At 45.3% G+C, this 24,370-nt stretch overlaps 1 protein-coding gene across 3 annotated transcripts in view; it reads left to right on the forward strand.

Moving 5' to 3' along the window:
- ANK2 (ankyrin 2) overlaps positions 1–24,370 on the forward strand; it is a 626,865-nt gene that overhangs the window by 89,475 nt on the left and 513,020 nt on the right. Inside the window, exon 1 of one of the 3 annotated variants that reach the window (XM_075860543.1) lies at positions 17,328–17,437. The exons of the other annotated variants lie outside the window; for them this stretch is intronic. The gene's annotated coding sequence lies outside the window, so the exon portion shown is untranslated. Of the gene's footprint in view, positions 1–17,327; positions 17,438–24,370 lie in introns of those variants that run through there. 3 annotated transcript variants of the gene reach the window in all.

Genomic DNA, 24,370 nt, shown 5'->3' on the forward strand with positions numbered 1-24,370 from the left:
GTCGTTCAATGCCTGGAAGATACGCGGAACATCTTTAAGGGGGTCTGCGAGAAATAACAAGATGTCATCTGCAAACAACGTTTCCTTGACCTCCATCTCCCCCACCCTTATGCCCGTATATAAATTGGATGACGCCAGATAACGTGCCAGCGGCTCCAAAGCCAAATTGAACAACAGTGGCGATAGCGGACACCCCTGTCTTGTACCTTTACATAGACGGAATGGTTTAGATAGAAAGCCCGGTGTGGAGATTCTAGCCTTAGGGTCTTTGTATATGTGGTGTAATAAGATCCTGAATGCCCCCGTTATTTCCATCTTATCCAGGACAGCATCCAACCATTTCCAACGGACATTGTCAAAAGCTTTCTCCGCGTCAAGTAAAAGTAAAGCCGAATGTTCCCCCGGAAATGGGTTATGCTGTACTCTATCTAGCACTGCCAGAACCGTCCTAATGTTAGTGACCGCCGACCTACCTTTAATAAAACCTACTTGTTCTGGGGCTATGAGGAACGGCATTATATTCGCTAACCTATCAGCTATGATTTTGGAAAGGAGTTTAGCGTCCACGTTTATGAGCGATATGGGTCTGTATGATCCTGGTAGTAGGGGGTCCTTTCCAGGTTTTAGCAATAATTTCACATAAGATGTGTCTGCTGATGGTGGTAACCCCTCCTCTCCCAGAGCATTGTTAAACAAGGAGACCAAAGTCTCCGTAATCTGTTCCCGCATTACTTTAAAAAATTCGCCGGTCAGCCCATCTGGGCCAGGCGCCTTACTATTTTTAAGGTTTCTTATTGCCTCATCCACCTCCTCCCTTGTGACCCTGGCATTTAGAAGTTGCAACTGTTCCGCGGAGATGACCGGTAAAGTGACCTTGTCTAACAGTGTGTCTGTCAATGAAAGGGAAGATGTATCAGAGTATAGCTCCTCATAGAATTTAGCCAAGATGGAATTAATACTAGTTGGATCGCATGTTTCTCGCCCATTATGATCCCTTAATTTCGCTATGTGTTGCACTGAGCGCTTTCCTCGAGCCATATTGGCCAAAAGTTTACCCGCCTTACTTCCAAACTTATGTAAAGTAGCTTCAAAGTCTCGAGTATGCATTGTTTCTTTCTGAGCTGCCCACTCGTCAAAAGAGTGTTTTGCCTGAATCCAGGCCTGTCTAGCATCTAGTGTAGGGTGTGCCAAATATGCTGTATAGGTTGCCCTCAGTGTAGCACTAGAGGCATTAAATTTTTGTGTTATTTCCCGTTTTTTGCTGACAGTATACGCTATTATCCTCCCCCTCAGCACTGCCTTGGCCGTATCCCAGTACAGTGAGGGGTCATCTCTGTGTCCTGAATTCGTCGACGTGTATTCTAACCACCACCCTCTTAGCTGTCTCACAAAGGTGTCATCAGTTGCTAAATGAGCCAGGAATCTCCATATGAAGTCTGATCCTCTGGGATATATTTCCTGAAAATCTACTCGTACCGGGGCGTGATCTGAGATCACTAGGTCCCCTATCTCAGTGGCCCCCAGCCTCGGTTGTAGTGTTGGGGATATTAAGAGGTAGTCAATCCTGGACCAGGACTGTTGAGCGTGGGAGTAATGTGTAAATTCCCGGGCATCCGGGTTACCCCTTCTCCAGGGATCTATTAAGTGTGTTCTTTCCATCAGGGGTCCTAACACTCGGTCCTGTTTTCTGGGAGCCCTTGTAGGAATGGATTCCGTGCTTTGTGAACTGTGTGTGCGTCTATCCTCCTTGTGATCAGAAACTGAATTAAAGTCACCTCCCACTATTTTGTGCTGGACATTATCTGACATAAGGGCCCTTTCCAAACCATTGAAAAACGCAATATTATCACTATTAGGTCCATACACATTATAAATGCTTAATACCCCACATGGTGTGCTTAGAGTAATATGGAGCAGTCGCCCTTCCTTATCTGCATCAGTGTGGATTACCTCATGTACCAGGTTTCTATTTATTAAAATAAGTACCCCCGCTTTACGGCCACAAGCTGAAGAGCCGTATACTTGTCCCACCCACAACTTTTTCATGCGGTGGAAGTCGCTCTCCTCCAAATGTGACTCCTGAAGAAGAGCGATGTCCGTATGGAGTTTTTTTAAGTGACGGAGTACCATCATTCTCTTGTTAGGGGACCTAAGCCCCTTTACATTCCACGAGGTCAGCTGCATAAATTGGGCGTTCCGAAAAGGTTCACTATTGACTGGCCATATATATCTATTTCTAGGCAAGAGTGCTTTGCTGCCTTGGTAGCCGCCCGGCGGCGTCTGCTCCAGATTGCTCCCAACATTACAATAACAACATTTACATTTGGTGCCAGAGAATTGGCACAACCTTTAACAACAAAATGCCCATCCAGGAATGTCACCAGCATTTCCTGTGAGACAAACTTTAAATTGGCATACATAACTTCACTTTTTTCTGGTCTGTGACCCCTCCCCTTCCCGCCATCTTTTCGTGACATACTGGAACTTCATATTTTAATTTTTAAAGTATTAAAATAAGTTGGGCATCCTATACAACACGGGTACAAGTGCTTATGCCTATTATAGCAGAAATTTTGTCGGCATAATATCCCACCAGAACCAATTGCCACATAAATTTATAAGGCACAATCAAACGCGCTCATGAAGCCTCTATGAGATACTTATCAGTCCGGGATGGTTGCAAGCCGGTTTTCTGAGCGTTGTCGATGTGGCATCTTCGACGATTCTGCCCGTTGTTGCTTGGGTGAGGAAGTGGAATTGCGGGCGATATCTGACCATGTACAGTCCCTCGGTGAAGAAACTGGTGCAAGAGGACCTTCCCCTCCTGTACCTTGACTCGCCGTCTCCTCTCCCGATTGTCTAGGGCCCCGAAGTCCAGGGATCTTGTCTACATATAATGCCGCCTCCTCAGGATTGTGGAATACCTTGGTGGCGCCATCTGTCTGCATGATCCTCAAAGTGGCCGGATACTGTAGCTGAAATTTGATTTTGCGTTTGTAAAGGGAGGTGCAAACCCCTCCAAATGCTCTCCGACGCCTTGTGACTTCTGCCGAATAATCTGCAAACAGGATGATTTTTGCCCCCCTTATATGCAAAGGGGTATTACGGTTCCGGAAAGTGCGCAAAAGTTCCTCTTTGTCATTGTAATCCAAGTACCGCATGATCACCTGGCGCGGTCTGCTTTGCGGCTCTCCTTTACGCTCGGACCAGGGGGGCCCACTCGGTGTGCCCTTTCCACTCTGCAAGATCTGGTCAGGCCTAGCGCTTCTGGTAACTCCGTCTCGCAGATGCCCTGGAGGAGCTGCGGTCTAATATGCTCAGGCAGTCCCACTATCCTTAAATTGTTTCTTCTGGACCGATTCTCAAGATCTTCTAAGCGGTCTCTGAGTTTTGTGTTATCTCGCATTAGGTCTCTAATGCAGGTATGTGCCCCTGCTGATTCATCCTCCATGAGACCAACCCGCTGCTCCAATTCATCTAGTCGATTGCCATGAGATGTCACCTCATTTTGGAGTTTTTGGAGCGTTGTTGTGACTGTGGCTATTAGGGATTCTCTGATGTCGGGGGCCAGTTGGGTAGCTACCTCAATTGCCAGCTTCCGATAATCAATCTGTGAGTCAGTCATTACCGACGGCGATAACATTTCCCTCTGAATTTCTGGGCTCTGAGACCGGCTCTGTGAAAGTGGTGGCTGCAGCGGCGCCGCCATCTTGGATGGCACCTCACCTCGTGTGCTGAGTTCGGCCGGACAGGAGATCTCTCTGCTGCCGCTCCGGAGGAGATATCTATCCATAAACCGCCCGGTTCTTGTCCCCCAACTCTCCTCCTAATGCCGGGGTGTTTATATCCTGCGGGTGTGTGGCGTAGATGGGTTAGGGGATCAGGGCTTCAGGAGCTCATGCAGCTCCGTCCTCACATCCCAGCGCCGGAACCGGAAGTCGGATGCTGTTTTATGTGTGAGAGGATGCTAAAGATCTTGGCATTGGCATATTGTTCGACACGACAGTAAAAAAACAAGAACAAAAAAAAACACAAAGAAAATCTGCTATCATAAATAGTTTACTTGTGCACCTACATATTGTAAAGTGCTTCTTTATAGTTTATATATTAGCAGCTGTTACCTCCATGATATATTTTCCCATCATTTGGGAGATTCACACAGTCATTCTCAGTGTAGAAAAGACATAAAATGTGACAACTAGAGATGAGCGAACCGGGACAACCGAACCCGGTTTCGGTCCGAACATCGTGAAAAGTTCGGTTCGCAGCGAATCCGAACTTCACCGGGTTCGGCCGAACACGTTTTGACCGAACCCGGCTTATGAGTCACTGATTTTCCGGTACGCGACATCAGGAGATAGTCACTGTCCAGGCTGCTGAAAGAGTTAAGCGATCGGCAGTAACTGTTTCAGCACCCTGGACAGTGACTTCCGATCACAAGATACATCAACGTGTAAAAAAAAATAGAAGTTCCTACTTACCGATAACTCCGTGCGTCTTCCTCCAGTCCGACCTCCCGGGATGACGATTCAGTCCAAGTGACCGCTGCAGCCGATCACGGGCTGCAGCCAATCCCAGGCTGCAGCGGTCACATGGACTGCCGCGTCATCCAGGGAGGTCGGGCTGGATGCCGAAAGAGGGACGCGTCACCAAGGCAACGGTGACGCGTCCCTCTCTTGACATCCAGCCCGACAACCCTGGATGACGCGACAGTCCATGTGACCGCTGCAGCATGTGATTGGCCTGTGATTGGCTGCAGCGGTCACATTGGCTGAAACGTCATCCAGGGATGTCGGGCCGGATGTCGAGAGGGACGCGTCACCAAGACAACGGCCGGGAGGCCAGACTGGAGGAAGAAGCAGGAAGTTCTCGGTAAGTACGAACGTCTTTTTTTTTTTTTTTTACAGTTTGCTCTATATTGTGATCGGAATTCACTGTCCAGGGTGCTGAAAGAGTTACTGCCGATCAGTTAACTCTTTCAGCACCCTGGACAGTGACTATTTACTGATGTCGCCTAGCAACGCTGCCGTAATGCCGGGTGCACACATGTAGCCACACGTCATTACGGGAGCTCCATACATGATTTATTATGGGCTTTCTTGAATTACAGGTTCGGTCCGAACTAGTTCGGTCCGAATCAAACTTTTTCAAGAAATTCGGCGAAGCAGCCGAACCGAACTTATCATAAGTTCGCTCATCTCTAGTGACAACCATACACAATTCAGTAGGAGGCATACATCAGTTTAGGAGGAAAAGACCTATTCCTATATTTAGTTGTATGCCAGCGTTTAGCAATATTACTATTCACAGAATAGTCATAGAAAGTATTGTTCGCCTTATAGCTACAGATTCAAGTACCTAACCTGAAGGAGAAAACCAGAGAGTGACATTTCAGCAGTATGGGCTCTGATAATCATTTTGGAAATGAAGGACTGGGTTAAAACTGATCCAAGCCGCTTAGGCTCTGTTCACCATCAGGTATATATGCCAGGAGTAGTGCCCGACATATACCTCTGACCGGAAGGCTCTGATTTATGCCACCCATAGGCTTCCATGTTAAAAAAAATGCCGGGCGGTATACTATTTTGCAGGATATTAATCAGCACAGAATGTTAAGACCTAAAAACGACATGGTGTTAAAAGGTGGAGAGCATCATGTGAGGTCCCTTTCAGATCACATTTGGGGGATGTGCACAGCAGGATTGAATTTTTGACACAAAAGTAGAGGGTAAACATTCCTTAAAAGAGTTGTCCCACCACAACCCTCTTTTTTTCCAATCCATTCAATCAGATGGTTTATAAAAGTAATTTAGCTAGGGGCTCGACCTCTGAGACTCCACTGCTGCTGAGAACAAGGGGCCCCAAATCCCCAGGTTCCCTTTAATGCCAGCCTCATTAAAGGGAACCTGGGGATTGCATATCATGGTAGCGTGTGTTAGATGCGTGCATGGGAGAGAGACTGATGTAGGCCTTTCTGTAACTACTGGAAGTATAGGGGTAACCTTGGTGGGAAACCCTGTTGTAGGAGTAGACTGGGCAGGCCGAAAACTTTTGCTGTGACTACTTACTGTTACTTTTGTTACTGGGTTTTCTAGGAGTTTCAAAAATTATACTGACAGCAGGAAATGTAATAAAATTAAAAAAATAATCAATATTCACCTGTTAAATCCCCAGTCGCTCCTGTGCCGATGCTCCAGTGGTCCCAACTGGTCTTTCTTTACTTTGTTGCAGCGATGACGTGCCATACATTCACGTGACCACTGTAGTCAATCACTGGCCACAGTGGTGATGCTTGCATATACGGCACAAGACCGCTTAGGCCAGTGATTGGTTGCAGTGGTCACATGGATCAACGGCAGGTCATCACTGCAGGAAAAGTAAACAAAAAACGGTGGGGATCACCGAAGCATTGGCACTGGAGTGGTGGGGGATTTAACATATAAGTGTTGGCTATTTTTTTAATTTTAACATATTGCCTACTGTCAATCAAATTTTTTAAACTCCTGGAAAACCCCTTTAGGAAAGGGGGAGTGAATGTCCCTGCTTTGATCACTAAGTGGAGGGGTTTGCTATGACTACCAAGGAAGTTAGAGGACCAGTTGTGACTGCTGAAAATGTGTGTGGGGGGTGGGGGTGTGTGCTGCTGTGCCTACAGAGAAAGATAAGTCCTACTCTGACGACTAAGGAAGTAGAGGGGAGAGCGCTGGAAACTATTTTTAGTGTACATTGGGGTAGTACTATTTCCCCTGTGAGAATGTACCCTAACCTCTAGAGGAAGAGGGGACATGTTTTACTTTTGAAAACAGACCAGGAGAACTTGAGGAACAAAGGATTTGTCATGTTGAAATCCAAATCTGGAGCGCAAACAGAGACAACCATAGTTACATGTTAGAGTTAATTATTTCTACTGCATTAATCTGTAAAATTATACTACATTATGTAAAGTGTGAACCTACCCAAAACTGCATCAAGGTTTGAGCTCATCATTTTATTCAAAAAGCAACTATTAGAAACTATGTAAGGCCCTGTTCACATCTGTGTTGGAGGCTCCGTTAGGGGCCCCTGTCGCAGGTCCGGCAGGGATCACCAGAAACACGGACATTACCGGTAAAATCACGGACACCCCGACAGAGAGCCGATGGAACCCATTAAAGTCAATGGATTCTGTCGACCATTGCATCCATTGACCGTTGCTTCCGTTCTTCCCTTGTTCTGCTCCGCAGAACAACAGGACACACCAACGCAGTTGTGAACATAGCCTTAACAACGGGGCCGGCCTTAGGGGTGTGCGACCTGTGCCTTTGCACAGGGCGCATCACTCCAGCAGGTGGAAGGGGGCTGCGCTGGCTTCCTTCCCCTGCTTGTTTCAGAAGCGCCCGGGCCTGGCGACACAGCAGTCGCCTTTCCGCCCGGGCGCTTCTTCACTCAGTGGCCGTTGCTACTGCTGCAGCAGCCATAGCCTCATGGGCGGTGGTGCCGGTAGCAGCCGCTGCGGCTGTTACAGCGGTAGTGACGGCAGCAGAGCAGGGAGATATCTCCTTCCTCTGCTATCTACTAGCGCCACTGTAGCTCCCTGAATGAGCGGAATCCCCATGTGGCCGGGGATTCCGCTCCTGGAGCGCTCCGCTTGATGTCTCTGTGCATATATGACAGTGACATCAGGGGAAACTCGTGAAGCGGAATCCATGTCCACAGCGTTGCAGACGCTGTGACCGGGGATTCCACTCCAGGAGAAGCCAATGACGTCACTGTCCATAAATGGACACAGACGACAGGACGACAGGCAACGCTGTGGACGGGGATTCCGCTTCAGGAGTTTCCCCTGATGTCACTGTCCATATATGGACAGAGAACTCAAGCGGAGCTCTCCAGGAGCGGAATCCCCAGCCACACAGGGATTCTGCTCCTTCAGGGAGCTGCAGTGGCGCTATCTACAGGAAGGGGGGGTTGCTATCTACAAGGGGGCTGTGTGGCACTACCTACAAGGGGGCTGTGTGGCACTACCAACAAGGGGGCTGTGTGGCACTATCTACCAGGGGGCTGTGTGGCAGTACCTGCCAGGGGGCTGTGTGGCACTACCTACCAGGGTGCTGTGTGGCACTACCTACAGGGGGCTGTGTGGCACTATCTACAAGGGGGCTGTGTGGCACTATCTACAAGGGGGCTGTGTGGCACTGCCTACAGGGGGCTGTGTGGCTCTATCTACAAGGGGGCTGTGTGGCACTATCTACAAGGGGGCTGTGTGGCACTATCTTCAAGGGGGCTGTGTGGCACTATCTACAAGGGGGCTGTGTGGCACTATCTACAAGGGGGCTGTGTGGCACTATACAAGGGGGCTGTGTGGTGCTATCTACAAGGAGCTGTGTGGTGCAATCTACAAGAGGCTGTGTGGCTCTACCTACAAGGGGCTGTGTGGCACTACCTATAAGGGGCTGTGTGGCACTACCTACAAGGAGGCTGTGTGGCACTACTAACAAGGGGGCTGTGTGGCACTGCTAACAAGGGGGCTGTGGGTTGTGTGGCACTACCAACAAGGATGCTGTATTGCACTACCTACAAGGGGGCTGTGTGGCATTACCTACCAGGGGGCTGTGTGGCACTACCTACCAGGGGCTGTGTGGCACTACCTACAGGGGACTGCGTGGCACTCTACAGGGGGCTGTGTGGCACTATCTACAAGGGGCTGTGTGGCACTATCTACAAGGGGGCTGTGTGGTACTATCTACAAGGGGCTGTGTGGCACTATCTACAAGGGGGCTGTGTGGCACTACCTACAAGGGTGCTGTGTGGCACTATCTACAAGGGGCTGTGTGGCGCTGTCTACAAGGGGGCTGTGTGGTGCTGCCTACAAGGGGGCTGTGTGGCGCTATCTACAAGGGGGCTGTGTGGCGCTATCTACAAGGGGCTGTGTGGTGCAATCTACAAGAGGCTGTGTGGCACTACCTACAAGAGGCTGTGTGGCACTACCTACAAGAGGCTGTATGGCACTACCTACAAGAGGCTGTGTGGCACTACCTACAAGAGACTGTGTGGCACTACCTACAATGGGCTGTGTGGCACTACCTACAAGGGGCTGTGTGGCACTACCTACAAGGGGCTGTGTGGCACTACCTACAAGGGGCTGTGTGGCAGTTTTCTACAGTGGGAATCTGTGAGTGCTGGGCTGATGGTCATTTTACTGTGAGTGGCGGGCTGATGGTCATTTTACTGTGAGTGGGGGGCTGATGGTCATTTTACTGTGAGTGGGGGGCTGATGGTCATTTTACTGTGAGTCGGGGGGGCTGATGGTCATATTACTGAAAGTGGGGGGGGGCTGATAGTCATATTACTGAGAGTGGGGGGCTGATGGCCATTTTGCTGTGAGTGGCGGGCTGATGGTCATTTTACTGCGAGTGGCGGGCTAATGGTCATTTTACTGTGAGTGGGGGGCTGATGGTGATTTTACTGTGAGTGGGGGGGGGGGCTGATGGTCATATTACTGAGAGTGGTGGGCTGATGGTCATTTTACTGTGAGTGGGGAGCTGATGGTCTTCAAGTGGTTTCCACCTCTGAGCTCCAACTGAAATTAATAAGAGGCAGAAAATACCTGCGGCGCTCGTTTGGTGCTTTTTTGCCTGCGTCTTTTGCATTAGCTTCAACAGCTTAAAAAAAAACGCAAAAAAAAAAAAAGGTCAAACAATGCTGTAAATTCCTGAAGGAATTTCGAGGCAGATTTTTTTGGCATTACAAATAACGCTATGTGAACATACCCTACGAGTGTAGTGCTTGTTCTTAGCCGTTTTCTGTCTTTATCTAAACAATTTTTGGTAGGGGTGCCCTAAGGAAATGTTATTTTTCCAGTGCTGCCTCGAGTCCGAAAAGGTTGGGAAACTCTGTACTAGGCTACAGGCTCACGCCGACCTATGCAAGTATCCTGTTGTGGAGCAGCTCAGTTCGTCGTGGAAACGGGGCCTAGGTGAGTAAAATGTTTGTTTTTGTCTGGGGGCACTGTCTACAAGGGGGAGGCTGTATGGCATGATCTACAAGAAGTACGTGGGGGATTATGGCACTGTCTACAGGGAGGCTGTTTGGCAAAATCTACAGGGGGCACTATACTGTGTGGGGGCCACTAAGGGGTACTACAGGGGGCATAATATTGTGGGCACAGTTAGAGGACAAAATACTGTGTCCTTGAAGAGGTTGTAATATATTATATTATTAAATATTATTTATTATACTGTATGGGGGCACTAAAGGGGCATTATACTTTTTTGTATGGGGATTTTTTTTTCATGATGGGGTGGGGCAGCGAAAGATCATTTCGCACAGGGCGCCATCTATCCTAAGGCCGGCCCTGCTTAATAGTAAAGGTAAACTGCAAAGACAATAACTGAAAGAAGATACATACCTGCAGTGTTAAATATAAGTCAAAACCAAATTAAATTACTCAGTGTACTAAGCAATCTCTAAAAATATGTTGATGTTCCCTGCAGCACATTAGATTCCGTGGCTTTGACTCGGTTCTATTGGCCGTGGACACCTTTCCGTACCGCTACGTATAGGTGTCTGTGCCGTAGAACCGTGCCGGGAATTATGGAGCATGTCCTACTTTTCGTTTTTTATGGGCCGTGCTCCCATACTTTGTATGGGAGCATGGCACGAAAATGCGGCCCGCGGGCGTGATCACGGGCACGGCCATGTGCATGAGGCCTAAGGGCTTGTCCACACGTAATGGAATCGCTGCAGCATTTCCGCCAAAACTAGCAGACAAAACTAGCAGACAAAACCGCACCATTTCCTGCCTTTTTTTCGCCACAAAATGGTGCCAATTTTACTGCGTTTTTTTCAAGTCTGTGAGATGGTGATATCTCCTCTGAAAAATCATTCTGCTTTCCACAGCAGGAATTGACATGCTGCGGAATGAAAAAACGCACCGCAGGTGAATTCTGGAACGGAAATTGTACGCAGCATGTGGATGAGAATTGTCAAATCTCACACAATATGCTGCTACTGTATTCCACTGCGTATTTTCCATCTGCAATTCCAAACGGAAAATAAGCAGCAATTCCGCTACATGTGGACAAGCCTTTAATGTAACAGGTTAGTTAGCATGAAACGTAAACGGGAAAAAAAATAAACAAAAAAACAATGTCGAAAGTTTTTCTATTTTAACATCGCAAAAATAAACTACATAAATTAGACTTCATTCATATTTGTGTCGGGGTTCCGTCAGAGATTTCCGTCTTCGAAACCCATGAACGTAAACCAAACGGAAACGATAGCTTTCCATTTGCATTACCATTGATTTCAATGGTAACGCTACCATTGCTAATGGTTTCCGTTTGCAATAGTTGCCTACGCTATTAATTCCGCCAAAAAATGGAAACCTTACAGAACAAAGACAAATGGAAACCATTAGCAACGGAAGCGTTACCATTGAAATCAATGGTTATGCAAACTGAAATCTATGGTTTTCGTTTGGTTTCCGTTCATGTTTTCCCCTGACGGAAAGGTCTGACGGAACCCCGATGTGAACGAAGCCTTACACAGTAACTTATTTCTACTCCCAATTTGCACAGGTTAAAAAACTATTTCTGCTGCATAAACAAGGCCTTATATAGCCACGTCAATAAAAAAAGTTATGTCTGCTGAAAGGCAGAGAGGCAAAAACAATAAAATGTAGCTGGTCATTAAGCACTTTTTAGGCATGGTCATTAAGGGTATGTTCACACGAGGGCGTCCGTAACGGCTGAAATTACGGGGATGTTTCAGCCTGAAAACATCCCCGTAATTTCAGCCGTAACGGCATGTGCAGGCGCTTGAACGCCGCGTCCATTACGGACGTAATTGGCGCTGCTATTCATTGGAGTCAATGAATAACGGCTCCAATTGCGGCCAAAGAAGTGACAGGTCACTTCTTTGACGCGGGCGTCTATTTACGCGCCGTCATTTGACAGCGGCGCGTAAATTACGCCTCGTGTGAACAGACAAACGTCTGGCCATTGCTTTCAATGGGCAGATGTTTGTCAACGCTATTGAGGCGCTATTTTCGGACGTAATTCGGGGCAAAAACGCCCGAATTACGTCCGTAATTAGTGCGTGTGAACATACCCTAAGGGGTTAACGCATATGTTCACATTTGAATATGAGTTTACATATTCGTTTCGTTTTTCCTACGTCAGATTATTGTACAGCGACTGGGATGAAAACTACACAATCTAGAATGCAAATAAAAAGAGCAAGCTCTGTGAAGACATTGAGCCAGCAAGAATGCTGAGAGATTTCAGCTCTGTAGCCTGCAGAATTATATATGAAAGGATGTATTGCTCTTGTACAAGAGTTCAGTTTGTCCTGGTATGTCACCATTATCAGAATCACATTGGTCCCGAGTGCATGTAAGGGTATGTGCACACACACTAATTACGTCCGTAATTGACGGACGTATTTCGGCCGCATGTCCCGGACCGAACACAGTGCAGGGAGCCGGGCTCCTAGCATCATAGTTATGTACGATGCTAGGAGTCCCTGCCTCGCTGCCGGACAACTGTCCCGTACTGTAATAATGTTTTCAGTACGGGACAGCAGTTCCACGGAGTAGTAGGGACTCCTAGCATCGTACATAAGTATGATGCTAGGAGCCCGGCTCCCTGCACTGTGGTCGGTCCGGTACTTGCGGCCGAAATACGTCCGTCAATTACGGACGTAATTAGTGTGTGTGCACATACCCTCAATATCACAGTACAATTAGGCCCTGTACACACTGAGGTTTTTTTAAAGCTCCTTAAGGCCCTATGCACACGACCGTGTGCGGTCAGTGATATACAGTCCACATGTCGGCCGCATTTAGCGGACCGAACACACTGCAGGGAGCTGGGCTCCTAGCGTCATAGTTATGTATGACGCTAGGTGTCCCTGCCTCCCCGCGGAACTACCGTCCCGTGCTGAAAACATGATTACAGTACGGGACAGTTGTCCAGCAGCACCTGCAGATTATTACAAAGCAAACTAAAAGACAAAAAAAATGAATATCATACTGTGCAGTGTATACTGACACAAAATACAAAACATGGAGTTTTGAAATGATTCCTTCACAGAACTGACCCTAATAAGTAGGTACTAGATAAAATACAGACAAATGTGTAGAAGTTGCCAAAAGCAGAGATACATTTAGTAGCTTGTAACGTAATCTGGTTGCTATGGACAACATCTCCAACTGAGGCCAAGTGCAAAGAAAAGTGGAAGTGTTGCTCCTAGCTTTCATTTTCCACCCTTCACAATAAAAAGGACAAGGGTAATAAATAAGCATTACTGCTCATATTTGCACTGGTTTTATAAATACCCCCAAAGGGAATGCTTTTTACTACAGTGCGAATCAAGATACAATACCTACCTAAGAACTGTCCTTATGTCTTCGCTTTGTCTCTCCTTCCTCGTTGAAGTGTCTTCTGATGTATGGATCTGTATAATGAAACTTATTGACTGCCTGGAAAAAGTGCTTGTCTTTAGTGCTTTTTGTTATGTGTGGTCAGTTGAATTAGTGAGGTGCATTAGTGACTATATAAAATATGGATATCTAAAGCTAGTCAGTACACGGTAAGGCCATGTTTTTGCCATAGGCAAATCTGCTGTGGATTTTTTTTGAAAATCCGCTGCCAAAATCCACAGCTTAAAGGGGTTATCCCATGAAAGACATTTATCACCTCCCGCTCCGTTCAATTTCTATAGGGCTGACGGAAACAGCCAAGTGTTATACACGGCTATCTCCGTCAGGTCCCATAGACATTGAATAGAGCTGCAGGCCACATGCGTGACCACTGCTCCGAACTCTTCCTCACTGCAGGAGGAGAAGTGGGGGGCTCATGATGCCCCTTCACGTAGGTTTACACAGGGCGGATCCGCTCTGTGCGCTGCAGGGAATTCCCGGCAGAAAAACCACATCAAATTGTGGTGCAATTTTTTCATTCATACTTATGTAGCCATGGCGACACGTCCCTCCGCCGTCCTGCAGCTCGGCCTCCTGGGATGACGTTTCATTCCATGTGATCGCTGCAGCTTGTGATTGGCTGGAGCGGTCACATGGGATAAAACGTCAGTTTTTTTGTGACGGAATTGCTGCTTTTCTGCCGCAGAAAAAAGCCACTTCTGCTATTTGTTGCAACAAATAAGCAGTGATTACGCAAATACAATTGACACATTGCAGGTCAATTTCTGAGCGTTCCGCTCAGCATTTACGCAGCGTGTGGATGAGATTTGTTAAAAATCTTACCCTTCTAGTGATCGGTGCATAGGTGATAAATGGTTTTTGTGAGATAGGTTTTCTGCCATGTATTGACCATTGGATCTCCACTCAGATTAGCCTAATTGTAAATCAATGGAGCTAAGGCGTGGCTTGTCAGCGTTAGTTTTTCTGTGCTCAAATTTTTCTGAGAGTGGGAATGGGGTATAAAATACCCCATTCACTTACATTGCTGGCGGGAAAAAGGACAGTACAGTATATAGCCGGCCAAAGGGGAAATCAGATGGTCTTTTGTCCAAGTTTTGGTTCCTCGGATGGCGAGTCATGTAAAGCTTTATTCCTATATACATTGCACATTTCCCTATGTATGGAAAATTGCTCAAGAAACAATTTCTTAATACACTATCGTTAGTAAAAATGCCCGATTTAAGGGGCACCTATCAACTAGCGACAATTTTATTTGCCTTGTACATGGTGCATTAAATTTTGTATACAAAGCAAAAAAGGGGAGGCAATCTTGGATATACACACACCGCTGCTGAGCATGTGTAGGACGGTTGACACTGTTATCTATTCAGTCATTTTATTGTTATTATATATACACAACTGCTTATACTATTAAATATACACTAAACCTGGGGCTATTATATATACACTATTGCTATGATAATAGTGCAAATATAATAGTCAACTGAACTGCAGTACATATGATAGTGATATCTATAGTGCTTATGTGATGCCATCAGTGGCGTAGCTATAGGGGTCGCAACTGCGACAGGGCCCCTAAGCTTGAGGGGCCCGTTGCCACACAGCGCTGACCGCGCTGGTCCAGTTTCCAACTGAATCTGCGTCCGCAGGACGCCCATTCAGTTGGGTTCAATGATGGAGCCTTGCTCCAGCATTCACTGTGCCGCGAGCGACCCAGCGCAGGCAGGCTCGATGTAGTGACGTCATTGCGCCTGTCTGCGCCAAGTCACTCACAGCACAGTGCAGAGGAGGAGAAGAATCTGCTCCACCCGTCGTGGGAACAGGGATAGGTAAGTAATTACCAATGTTATTATTTTTCTATTAGGTACATATGGGGGGCATTATACTGGGTATGGGAGTGGGGGGTCATATGGGACAGCTAAGGGGGGCATTATACTGTATGGGGCATTATACTGTATGGGACAACTAGGGGGGCTTTATACTGTATGGGAGTATTACACTGTGTGGGACAGCTATGGGGGGCATTATACTGTACGGGACAGCTAGGGGGGCTTTATACTGTATGGGAGTATTACACTGTATGGGACAGCTATGGGGGGCATTATACTGTATGGGGCAGCTATGGGAGGCATTATACTGTATGGGGCAGCTATGGGAGGCATTATACTGTATGGGACAGCTATGGGGGGCATTATACTGTATGGGGCAGCTATGGGAGGCATTATACTGTATGGGACAGCTATGGGGGGCATTATACTGTATGGGGCAGCTATGGGAGGCATTATACTGTATGCAGGCATTATACGGTATGGGGGGCATTATACTGTATGGGACAGCTAAGAGGGCATTATACTGTATGGGGGGCATTATACTGTATGTGACAGCTATGGGGGGCATTATACTGCATGGGGGGCATTATACTGTGGCGGGCATTATACTGCATGGGGCATTATACTGTATGTGGCAGCTATGGGGGCATTATACTGTATGGGGGCATTGTACTGTATGGGGCAGCTATGGGGGCATTATACTGTATGGGGCAGCTATCCCCCATAGCTGCCCCATACAGTATAATGCCCCAATAGCTGCCCTCATACAGTATAATGCCCCTATAGCTGCCCCCACAGTATAATGCCCCCTGCTTTATACTGTATGTGGCAGCTATGGGTGGCAATATACTGTGGGGGCAGCTATGGGGGCATTATACTGTGGGGGCAGCTATGGGGGCATTATACTGTGGGGGCAGCTTTGGGAGCATTATACTGTGGTGGTCAGCTATGGGGGGGCATTATACTGCCTGTGGGCAGCTATGGGGAGCATTATACTGTGGTGGTCAGCTATGGGGGGCATTATACTGTGTGTGGGGCAGCTATAGGGGGCACTATACTGTGTGGGGGCATTATACTGTGGTGGCATTCATGGGGTCTGTCGGGCAAGGTAGCCGGGCATAGGCATGCACAGGGGTCTGGTGGTGTTGGGGAGGGGCAGGGGGGCCCAAGCTGAATTCTTGCACCAGGGCCTATGAGCCTTTAGCTACGCCCCTGGATGCCATTAGAGTATACATAAAAGACTTAGTAGTAGAGTATGTATTAGTGCCATATATATATATATATATATATATATATATATATATATATATATAAATAAATAAAAAAAACAGGCAGCACATCGTAGTTAAAGTGAAAAAAGAGGGTACTTTATTGCCCCATGTGCTCAAAAGTACCCTCTTTTTTCACTTTAACTACGGTGTGCTGCCTGTTTTTTTTATTTCTTTATAGCTGGGAACTTGGTCTGCTCCCAAGGGCTTGCACCCACATCTTTAATCCGGTGCTGCTGGACTTTTCGTTTTTGAGATATATATATATATATATATATATATATATAATCAGTATAATGTCCTCTAAGGTGAGACTATTGCAATATTCTGTCTACATTAGGGAATTACTAGTTATGCAATTCTTTGTTATACATTTTTCCAGACTTCATATTGACATATTGCTAGTTAATACAGTACCACGTGATGTACAATGTATAAGTGACGTCACCTACGTGACTTCAGCCTATAAGTAGAGCCCCATTTCTTGTGCCATTATTGGCTTCTGTCCCTTGACAATCAGCACTTAGGTATGGCCTCGCCATGAATCAATTTGGCATTAAGTCCTGATCCCCACCCTCAGTCCATGTCAAATACCATATTGCGCTCTAGTAATCGATAATCCATGACCTCCCCGCCGAGGAAACCGGACACCAAGACAAGGGACCATTACAGGAGGAGCGCTGGGCTTACTGCACCTGTCAGTCGCGGGCGTAGCCGCGTGCTCTGATTGGTCGGCTCCCTGTGATGTGACGTCATTGTTTATGATTGGCTTGGGCGGTGCGGCCAGTGTGTCAGCTCCATCCTCAGTAGCAGCACATGGATGATCAGTAAGAGGCTGCAGAGGATCGCGTCTTGTCCGGACTGCTGCTAGAAAACTGTGGATCTGACTGCCCACCAAACACAGCTGTCAGTGCCTAGTAAGTGACGAGCTCAATGTGCTGAAGGAGGAGGGTGATAATGTGCCAATTATAGTGCCACACATAGGGTGTCCTCATAACTGTGATACCCAACTTTCTACATGGAGGACGTGTATGTGTTCTGCTAGGAGGGATTTTTGCAAAGCTGTAGTTTCCAGTTCACATAAATGATCATGTATCTATCTATATGATTAGTTTATTATGGTTATTGCTGGTTACATCTATGTGTATGATGCTTTTACTGCAATTGATGGGACTAGAATGAGGTACCAGTCTGCCACACAGTTGCCACACCCTTCTCATCCTAACAATTGAATTCTGCGTTTACTTAGAAAGATTCTCTCCAAATCCTACTCCTGTAGCTGGAAGTATATAGTGATTGTGATATAAGTTTCTATGACTGCTACTAGTTGTTATTACGATACAAATCATTTACTGGATAACTAAATTCTCTGTAATGTTTTTCACTGTTTATACAAAAATATTGCATCAGAAAATTCATAATCAGTACCTGATGGTGCCTGTTATTTGGTCGTCCACTGACATCCACTTTTCATTACGGATCACAGGTATTTTATGTCTTGTCAGGTTTGTAATTCAGTGTCAATAGACACTATGCTGCGATCAAGATATCGCTATTTTACAAATAATAATAATAATAGATGTTTAAAGTGCAGTATTATAACATGTAATTCCATAGTCCTGCTCATGAATGCGATACCAGTATATCGCCTAAGCTTCTCTTCATCGTCTTCATGAGAAAGAGACATTTGGATATAGCGCACACATAAAACATCAGCAATGAGAACATGAGAAAGGGGAAAGTGCAAAGATCATTTAGAGACAGAGGCTAAAATGGGCTTGGACAACCAGTGACGCCAGCTGCTGCCTGCAGAATTTGAGTTAGTAGAGCCACACATTGCCAGCCCTTGAATGGAAGTAATGGTAGATATGAATATTATATACCACGTAGGTGTTATGTCAGTATATCATAGTGGGTGGTGCGATAGATTTATAGATATATAATAACTTTGGGTTACGTTTAGGAGGGCTTTATTAGGACTAATGTTTGTATGTACGTTTTTAGAGTACTAGAAGAGCTCTGTTATTGTTGAAAAGTTCTGGTTCCTTTTGTGGTAGAGTCCTTGCTGTAAACTGCATGATCAACCCTCCTCACTCATTTTTCTGATTAGAAGTACCCCAGGTCCCCTACTTAGACACAATCCTTTCTGTCTACAGCCACCACTAGAGGGAGCTTACTGCATACTGTTTTATTATTGAATTCAATGCATAAATGTATGCCGTTATCTCCTAAGCTCCCCCTAATGGAGGCTGCTGGCAGCCAGAATTTTATCATTTAACTACTGTACATGTCTATGCAGAAAAACTCCAATCGCTATACAGATTTTTCAAGAAATTAATCAAAACAGATTTATTTAGCTACCTTGATAAAAAAAACAAAAAACGAAATGGTGGACATTCATTTTTAGTTAACCACAATATCATTCTCCTAATATTTACAGAGATCCAGGAAGCTCACCTATGGAGAATTGTTTGGTGGGGTACGCACATTAGAAATGATGCTTTCATTTGGTGCTAATATTGGTTTAGATTGACTGCTGTGGAAAACAGCTGACCAGAAAAATAAAGGCCTATACTCACCTCTCCTGGTGCTGCCATAGCAACACGTTCCTGCTCCCCTGACTGCTTTCTGTACAGCCGACCTCCTGTGATGACGTTTCATCACATGTGACCGCTGCAGCTGGTGATTGGCTGCAGGTGTCACATGTTATGAAACGTCATCAGAGGAGGCTGGCTTTACAGAAAGCAGTCAGGGGAGTAGGGACGTGTTGCTATGGGAACGCCAGGAGAGGTGAGTAAAGTCTTTCATTTTTTTTCAAACTTTGAAAATTATTATATTTTGTTTTTTTATGAACCTGCAGAATTTCCTGTCATCATGCGGCGTAATAGCATCAAATTCTGCAACAGTTGTCATTTCGGCAACAAATGCATAACCATTCCTTGTAAGGCCACATCTAGAATATGGATTTCCGTTTTGGGCTCCACATTGTAAAAAGGACATAGGAGAACTGGAGAGGGTTCAAAGGCGGGCGACTAGATTATTAAATGGGATGGGAGGTGTCGCTTACAATGAAAGGCTAGAAAAATTAGGCTTCTTAGAGGTGATCTTATTAATATGTATAAGTATATGTGTTGTCAATACAGAGAACTAGCACATGATCTGTTCCTTCCAAGGACTCCACAAAGGACCAGGGGACATTCATTGCATGTGGAAGAAAGACGATTTACACATCAATATAGGAAAGGGTTCTTTATAGTTAGAGTAGTCAAACTATGGAATGCCCTACCCCAAGAGGTAGTGATGGCAGATACTATGTCAGCATTTAAAAAAAAAGGCAAGATGCTTATTTATTTACGTATGGCATTGAGGGTTATAAATAATGAAGCAATGAATGATGGGTAATTTATTTAGAACGGTTGAACCTGATGGACCTGTGTCTTTTTTCAGCCTATGTAACTATATAAATTGACATGCTGCAAATCTATAATCCGCACTGCAGGTCAATTTATTCACGTATTATGCAGATATTCGGCAGCATATATTCCATGTGTGGACAAACCAGTAAGGAACTCTCCTGTGTAATGACCACACCAAGCAACTATCTGCGTCTCAGCTACAGGTCCCCTGTAGTGGGATTATTTGAAGGGCAACTGATGTAAAACCTACATTTTCAGGTTTTGAGTTCATTTTATTTGATTTTGTTTATCAGGATCAGTAAACTAGTATAGTATGTCCTGCCAGGAAATGAGGCGATCATAGGAGCTGGAATATAAAGGGATAGATATACCAAACCTGGACAAACCCATAGCGTTACCTTATGACTACTGCTTCTAAATGTTGCCATTATTCTCTGCTGTTCTCCAGAGGATTTCATGACTGTTTGGCTATTTTGACTGTGTTTGACTATTTTAATGAACAATTTTCAATAAAGTAAAAATAAATGTCACCTGTAAATATAACTCTGTGTGTAGTCTTCGTTTAAGTCAGTGGTCTCCGACCTGTAGCTCTCCAGACGTGGCAACCGTTTTCCAAAACCTGGAGAACCACAAGTTGGAGACCACCACTTTTAAGAAGTTAGAATTTAAATCGGCCATTTCTGCGTTCTACAAGTTTCTGGAAATGCTGGGTGACAACCGATATTGGTGCCATTATAACTCTTGTAAAGGTAGTCATGTTTGTTGGTAATTTTTTTATTTTAAGGGAAAAATGTGTTTAAGCAATAAGCTCATAAAAAGTCAAACTAAGGCCTTATTCAGATGAACGTAGAATATGTCCGGGTGACGGCCGTTAAAACAACGGCCGTCACACGGACGCATGTCTTTCAATTGGGCCGTTCACACGGCCGTTGTTTCGATGGACTGTGTGAAGGGTCCGTTGAAAAATAGAACATGTCCTGTTTTCTTACGTTTTCACGGGTCCCTCCATAGACTCAAATCTATGGGGATCCATGAAAACGGGAACCGCACGGAGGCAACTCGGATGTGAAAAATGGCCATTTTTCACGTCCGAGTTTCCCCACGTGTGTGTGAATCTGGCCTAAATGAGACGTTGTGTATTTTCTCACAGCTGGGGCTACACACAGACTTCTGTCATACAGCAGTAGCAACTATCAGCAGTCATGACTTTTCTCACCCCATGAAGCTTATTTATTCCAATGGACTTCAACAGCAAAATGTGTGTTGTCCCAGCCTAATGCCATACACATTAGATAGCTGCTGGCCAAAGGAGCCGACTACTCCATTAGCATGTTTATTGTGGTAGGAAAAGGGTCATTAAAAAAGGAACAAACAATTGGGCAGGCTGTAATCCCCTTAGTTGCCCTGGGGTGGACTGTCGGTCTGCCACCAATAAACACTACATTGGGGTTGCTGATCCCGTTTAAATCAGAAGTTTGACGGACTTTAATGTACATGTCCAGTTTTAATACCCTTATATGCCATGTTATATACCATACGAGGGCATATTTCTTTGGACCGACTACAGTTACAACTTTTGTTTGATCATTTCCCTGAATCTGTTGGCTGTAAAGATTCCTTGTGCAGTAAACATGGACATTGTCAGGTTGGCCCCAGGGACCTCTATGAGAATAAGCAGGGAAGAGCTGGTTAGAAAACCATGCTGGAGCTAGTGTGGGATTACTCCATTAGCCTGCAGCAATCTTCTTATCCTATTGAACTGTGGGTAATGATGCAGCTTGGTCTGGCTGTTGAACTGTTTGCATTGGATGCAGAATATACACAGTGCAGAAATCACTTGTGGATTGTACCCGTGATGCCAGCGTACTGTGCCATTCCCTCTAGTCTGGTTTACTGGAATATAGTGTGGGTACTGTAGTGTGTCTGATTCTACGTCTTCTACATTGTTCACTAATTCGATTTGTAACAACATCTGATAAAGAAGAATTCCTTGTGACAGATCTGAGATGTTTGCAACCCCCTTTAAACCATCACAGACATTTTTTGTTATTTTGTTGTTTTTTTAACCTCCGCACCTTTTAAAAAGCCATAGCTTTTTTTTTATTTTACTGTCAATATAGCCGTATATGGGTTTGTTTTTTGCAGGGAGGAGTTGCAGTTTTTTACAGAAAAAAACGATTGATTCCTCCTGATTGGTTTTTGGATTTCGTTTTTACGGCGTTCACCGTGTGCTAATAACGACATGTTAACTTTAATTTGTGGGTCAACACAATTACGTTGATACAAAATTTATATAATTGTTAAAAAATGTGTTTTGTGTCACCGTATTTGAGCTGTAGTTTTTATTGGTATCATTTAGGGGTACATAAGACTTTTTGATCACTTTCATTCCATTTTTTGTTCTGGCGTTTTTTCATTGTTTGTATTTTTTTTTTACGGTGTTCAACATGCGGGTTAAATAGGAGCAGAAGGATGACAGACCTGGGGGCCTTTATTAGGCCCCCAGTCTGCCATGACAACGATCGGCACCCCGCAATCTCATTGGCAGGTGGGGGTGATGCTCTTATATCGCATCCCGCTTGTTGCAGTGAAGTGTTGGCTGTAACGTACAACAGACACCCGCTGAATATGGAGCGGTTCAGCCTGTGAGCCCACTCTGTACTTAACCTTGCCGTCTATGACGTAACCCTATTCAAATGTAGGCAAAAAATAACATTTTGGTAAATCAAGCCAAATCAAAATAAAATTGCTTAATTCAAAATTCCTTTAGCTTCAAAAGCAAAGTTAAATTTTTTTGAAGGTGTAATGTCCATGTACCCACTAATCCCCCCTAAAATGCTTGTTGGTGTTCCACAATAAACGCACCACATTCACCTGCAGAACTGAACGCTGATGCAGAAGCCCACTACCCATGTACAATATGGATTTTATAGATCACTGAGGGTGTTTTGCTATTTTTATCAGTGTTGCTGACAGGCCTAAAGGGGTAACTAAGCATGTGGATTCATAAGTGCAATGAGGACCAACAAACGACCAATCAGAACTTGTTTGATTGGCACTGCAGATGCCCTAATTTAAAGGGAATGTGTCGCTAGAAATTTTTTTTTTTTTTTTGTTAAACAGTTAGTGTATAAATGATGAAACATTGTTCTAATTTTTTTAATTTTTTCACGAGTCAGGAAATATTATAAATTCGATTCTAATTTATAGCATTTCCCTGTGCTGGTCACTAGAGGGTGCAATTCCCAAAATTGCAGCATTGGCGTGTGGTAAAGCAACCACATTGCTTTATGCTGCAAAATTTGAGAATACACACTCGCTCTAGTGAGCTCTCAGCATCCCCCCTGCTTTATCCTGGCTAGTGCCAGGAGAAAGGAGGGGATTGAACGTTCAAACCTCCTACACTGTGTGCCGCCATTTTTTGAGTGAATACACAGAGTAGTAGGTTTACATACAGTAGTAAACACACAGTAAAACACGAACAAACACAGACATAACTTACTTGCTCCTGCCGCCGCCGCTCCGTCCGCTCCCTCCGCTCCTAGTGCTTGCTTCAGAACACATGTTCCGGAAGCCGCGGCCGGAAGTAGTAATCTTACTGTCCGGCCGCGGCTTCCGGTCCGCAAGAAAATGGCGCCGGATGTCGCTCGGCCGAAGACCTTCCATTTGGACTGTGTGGGAGCGGCGCATGTGCCGTTCCCACACAGACGGCGTACAGCATAGTGAATGGAACGGCTCCTGTTCGCATTCACTATGGGGCTGTATGTGCCGTATTCCATGTCTGTATGTGTCGTTAATTGACACATACAGAGATGAAAAAAAAAATGGCAGCCCCCATAGACAAGTAAAAGTTTGAAAATAAAAAAAAGTAAAACACAAACACACAAATAAATAAAACATTTTTTAATAAAACACTAAAAGCAAATTTATATAAAAAAAAAATTTCCGCGACACCCTTCCTTTAAAGGGGCCTGTCTGAATAATAAAATATGTTTTAAAGGAGTTATCCCACCAACCCAGTTACAGGACATACTACAGCCATGTACAAAATCCCTAATTCTATGGTGAATAATCCCTAAAACTCAAGTCAAAATCAATTATTTTATGGTTAGTTTCATATTCCTTACCTATCTTCCTACTTTGGTTCGTTGGGGGTCTGTGGGTGGGCAGCAGTGTTGCACCACATGACCCTCCTGCCGCTCAATGTCCCAGAGTGCATTGCAGTCGTTGCCTGAGATCCACCCACGATGATAAACTGGAGGTGGAAGATGGCACCAACTGGGGGACAAACGCAGGATTTTTGAAGGGGGAGGGGCTTCAAATTCTGCATACTTTTTAAACCAAAACATTTTTACCATTCTCCCACCTGACGTCATTGCGCCACTTGCATTACAAGAAAAGCACCGAAAGGCGGGGAAGGGAACTAATGATTCC

The sequence above is a fragment of the Rhinoderma darwinii genome, chromosome 1 (assembly GCF_050947455.1).
Source record: "Rhinoderma darwinii isolate aRhiDar2 chromosome 1, aRhiDar2.hap1, whole genome shotgun sequence".
Taxonomy (NCBI): Eukaryota; Metazoa; Chordata; class Amphibia; order Anura; family Rhinodermatidae; genus Rhinoderma; species Rhinoderma darwinii.